This window comes from Nycticebus coucang, chromosome X (assembly GCF_027406575.1).
Source record: "Nycticebus coucang isolate mNycCou1 chromosome X, mNycCou1.pri, whole genome shotgun sequence".
NCBI classification, from domain to species: Eukaryota; Metazoa; Chordata; class Mammalia; order Primates; family Lorisidae; genus Nycticebus; species Nycticebus coucang.
Genome location: NC_069804.1, coordinates 128,314,241 through 128,319,508, shown reverse-complemented (window position 1 = coordinate 128,319,508; position 5,268 = coordinate 128,314,241).

The window sequence follows — 5,268 nt, the reverse complement described above, 5'->3', positions numbered from 1 at the left end:
CCTTGTAAGGTCTAGCCAAGACCTCACAAAAAAGTTGGGCCTGGCATCCTTCCCAGAAGGTCAACAAATTGGCCTTATTCTTGCAACAAGGAAGGAGCCATTTCTGAGTCAAAGATTCTGACTTGGCTCTCACTCTGTCCTTGGCTGTTTAAATCTGGGAAATATTATCATGTGCATATTGGGAAATCTCAGCTCCTAAAAGTCTACTTAGAGTAAGGCTGAGGAAATGATCCATTTTAGAGCTGTAAATGTTTGTGGAAATAGCTCCTTACAAGTACTCATATGGAGTCCCAGGCTGTATCAAATGCTTTTGGCAACCAAGAAAATTGCTTTGGAGGTGGGGTGGGAAAAAGATGAAGAAAAGAGAGAAAGTGTGAAACAATTCAGACTGCAAAGTTGGCTCAAGTGCCAGGGAAGGGAAGAGGATGATTTGAATGAACCTAGAAGCTCCACTAGTAGCTTTTTTTTTTTAATTTTGCCGAATTTTGATGAATTTGTTCAGGAAACCCAGTGTCACAACAGCATTTTCTCAAATATGATTTACCCCTTTCTGTCCGTGTGATCTAGACAAGTGATAGAACCTTCATCAGTCCCAATTTCCTTCATGTATAAAATGGGAATAATAGTATCTACTTCACAAGGTTGTTATGAGCCTTAAATGTTCTTCCTTTTTCTTCTCCATAGTACAACGCCTACTCCTCACTCTCCAAGGTATACCTGTTTAGAGAAATTCAAAGGCAGAGAAATTCACAATCTCTTGAATCAAACCAGGATTCATATAAAGAATCTGTAGCGATATCAGAGACAAACTGTGCATCAGGAGTCAGGACTATGAAGTGGATAAAATAGCAAAGCAGTGCTGTTGTAAGCAGAATAATGCCCCATCCCAAACAAAGATGTTCATGGCCTAATCCCTGGAACATATGAATATATTACTTTACATGGAAAAAGGGGCTTTGCACATGGGATTCAATTCATGCTTTTTTCATTTAATATTAATATGAGATTTTTATATTGTTTTCAATTCTAAGGCAAAATTGAAGTTGTAGTTGAGCCCTTTACCCGGGGAGGTGCTGAGCACCCTCACATTGTGCACATTAGGTGAGATCTGACAATTGCCCACCCTCCTCCCTTTTCCCTCCTCTTCCCTTCCCCTTACTAGACTATATTTGTGATTTTTTTCCTTAGGTGTGGGAGTAGTTGTTTATATACTGGTTTCATGTTGGTATTGAGTACATTGGATACTTTTTTTACATTCTTCAGACACTTTACTAAGAAGAATGTGTTTCAACTTCATCCAAGGAAACACAAAAGATGTAAAGTATCTATCTTTTCTTATGGCTGAATAGTACTCTATGGTATACATATCCCATAGTTTGTTAATCCATTGGTAGGTTGATGGGCATTTGGGTTGCTTTCACATCTTGGCAATTATGAATTGAGCTGCAACAAACATTCTGGTGCAAATTTCCTTGTGGTAAAATGATTTTTCTTCTTCTGGGTAGAAATCTAGTAATGGGATTACGTGGTCAAATGGAAAGTAGACTTTTAGTTCTTTGAGAATTCTCTATACTTTTTTCCATAGAGGCTGTATTAGTCTGCAATGCCACCAGCAGTGCAGAAGTGTTCCCTTCTCTCCATATCCATGCCAGCGTCTGCAGATTTGGTACTTTGTGATGTGGGCTGATTTCACTGGAGATAGGTAGTATCTCAGAATGATTTCGATTTGCATTACTCTGATGATTAGGGACAATGAGCATTTTTTTCATGTGTTTGTTGGCTATTCATCTGTCATCTTCAGAGAAGTTTCTGTTAAGTCTATTGTCCACTTATAAATGGGGTTGTTTGCTCTTTTCTTGTTGATTAATTTGAGTTCTATGTAAATTATAGTTATCAGCTCATTGTTAGAGTCTCATCATGCAAATATCTTCTCCCATTCCAAAGGCCGTCTGTTTGCTTTAGTTATGTAACCCTTAGCTGTGTAGAAGCATTTTAGCTTGATCACGTCTCTTTTATTTATTTTTGGTGTTGCTGCAATTGCCAAAGGGGTCTTTTTCATAAAATCTTTTCCTAGCCAATCTTATCCTACACTCTCTTTTAGAATTTTTATAGTTTCATATCTTAAATTTAAATCTTTTATCCAGTGAGTCAATTTTTATAAGTAGTGTGAGGTGGAGGTCCAGTTTCAGTGTTCTACATGTGACTAACCAGTTCTCCCAGAACCATTTATTAAAGAGGGATTCTTTTTCCCTCGTGCATGCTTTTATTTGGTTTATCAAAGATCATATGGCAATATGTGGTTGGGTTCTTCTCTAGATTCTCTGTTCTATTCCATAGATCTCTGTCTCTACTTTTTTTTTTTTTTGCCAGTACCATGCTGTTTTGATCACTGTATACTTGTAGTATAACCTGAAGTCTGGTAACACAATGCCTCCAGATTTGTTTTTATTTCTAAAAAATGTATTTGCTATTTGAGTTTTTTTTTTCTGGTTCCATATGAAACAAAGTACTATTTTTTCAAGTTCTTCAAAGTATGACATTGCTGCTTTTATGGGGATTGCATTAAATCTATAGATTGCTTTGGATAGTATGGGCATTTTTATGATGTTTATTGTTCCCAGCCACAAGCATGGTATGTTCTTCTATTCGTTAACGTCTTCTGCTACTTTCTTTCTCAGGGTTTCATAGTTCTCTTCCTAGAGGTCCTACACCTCCTTTGTTGGATATATTCCCAGGTATTTTATTTTCTTTGGAACTACCATAAAAGGTATTGTGTCTTTGATTCTTAGCTTGACTGTTAATGGCATATATGAAATCTACTGATTTGCAGATACTGATTTTGTATTCAGTGATGCTGTTACATTCTTTGATCACTTCTAAGAGCTTTGTATTTGAGTCCCTGGGGTTTTCCAGATATAAGATCATGTCATCCACAGTGAGCAATAATTTGATCTCCTCTGTCCATGTTTGAATACCCTTGATCACCTTCTATTGTCTGAATGCATCGTCTAGGACAGCTAGCACTGTCTTGAACAGCAGTGGCGATAGTGGGCATCCTTGTCTAGTTCCAGTTCTAAGTGGAAATGCTTTCAGTTTGTTTTACGCCATTCTTTATGATATTGGTGTGGGTTTGTTGTAGATGGCTTCTATAATTTTAAGAAATGTCCCATATAAGCCTTTTTTCTTAAGTGTACTTGTCAAAATATTTGCCGGATATCGTCAAAAGCCTTTTATGCATCAACTGAGAGAATGATGGTCTTTGTTTTTGATTTTCTTTATGTGGTTAATTAAATTTATGGATTTACAAATGTTGAACCAACCTTGGCATCCCTGAGATAAAACCTACTTAATCATGATTTTTTAATCTGTCACTGTATTCTGTTTGTTAGGCTCTTCTTGAATATTTTTGCATTGGTATTGATTAATGATATTGGCCTATTGCTGCCCTTTTTTGTTAGGTCTAATCCTGGTTTTGGAATTGGGTGATATTTGGTTCATAGAAAGTGATGGTGAAGATTCCTTTCTTTTCTATGTTTTGGAATATGTTATGCAATATAGGTAATAGTTCCTCTTTGAAGGTTTTATAGAAATATTTTAGAGGGGGAGAAGACAAGATGGCTGACTGAAGCCAGCTTTCCACAAAGGCTCCCATCCAGTAGGAGAGTTAAAGGACAAAAATTCAGCAAGTAACCTGGTGGATTTGAGCTGCACTAAGAGAGAAGGTTGAACAACGCACGTCAACCCCGCTGAGGTGAGCTGCGACCACAAGGATACAAACAAAAGGTACAAAATCCATCACCAAGCGGACGGGAGTCCCCTCCCCCATGAGGATGGCTAAGACTGCCCCACAAACAACCGGGCAGAGTTCAAAGGTCCTCCCACTCCACTCCACGGGAGAGACCCTCTAAAAACTGGACCTACCTCCCCTACTAGAGTGCCACGGCATCCTCCTGCCAGGCATAAAACTGTATAAACTGTATATAGTCTCTACCTGGAATTCTGAGCTCCCAGCACTCCCCTTCACTCACACTGAGGTCTGAAGGCTAGTCCCAGTCGGCAGAGAGGGGACCGCACCGGAGTGGCAGTTCCCTGAGGCACAGTGCGACAGCCGTCTTTTGGTGACAATACGGCAAGGCATAAAACTGTGTAAAGCTGTGTGTGTTCTCTGCCCGCAACCCCAGGCTTCCAGCGTTCCCCGCGCTCCCCTCTGCTCTCGCTCCAAGGTCTGGAGCTTGTTCCCCAGGGGTCCAGACTCTTGGGCGATTGCTTGAGGGCTGTAGAGAGTGCTGGGCTGCAGCCGGTCAGTGCAGACTCTGGGGTACGGGAGTGGAGAGAGGACGGTGGGCTGGAAGGGAGCTACACCTAAGCAATGGTTGCCTGAGCCATAAAAGAGCAGCCCTCTTTTGCTAGCAATAGGGCTCACTACCAAATATTCTGAAGCCACACCCCCTGGCTCCCTGGGCAACCAGAGACTCTGAGTACAGGATTTGCCTGAGGCAACTCCAACTTGCAAACCGGGGAAACTCCCAGGGCGGGGCTGACCCAGAGGTCTGCTTTAATGAACCTAAGACGCACCTGGCCCTCAGGGGATCGTCAGCCTATAGACAATACAAAAGCAAAGACAAGCTGATTTGGAACTCATTTCAGCTTCTCTTCTGCAGGGGAACCGCAGAGTTGTTCTGTTCTGTTCTGTCAGTAACATTAATCAAGGGCGAGTCTGGACCTGAGTGAAAACCCCCCAACCTTCATCAAGCACCCGAGGTTGTCAGGCCTCACCTCCTCCTGCTAGAGAGAGGCAGAGCGCAGCGGCCTGGCAGACTTCCTTGTGATTCAGGCAGGTGCAAACTCCTGGAGCACCGATTCACTACAGGCAACTGGGTCAGCCAACTGCAGGGCTATCACTGACTGGGTGTGACAGTGGTGCAAGGTGGGGAAGGAGGCATCAACCTTCCCAGACTGATCTATTGGCTGAGTGGCTCCTCCTGACTCCAGGCAGTACTGGAGCAAGCCACAACAGAGTAGTCATCAGACCCCTGTGATCCAGTTCCCAGAGACCTCTTAAAATCTCTCACCCAAGACAGGTGCAGACTGAGACAATCGATTTGGACCTTTTGAACTGAACTAATCACCTGAGGACAAATAAAGTGTTGCCCTGGGTGCACGGTGGTAGGAAGGTTTGATTTTTCTTTTCCAACTGTTTGCCGGTGGGGGGCGGGGTGACTTAATTGCTGATATTCCTCCACAGCTGAGACTTCTATCCAGAGTATA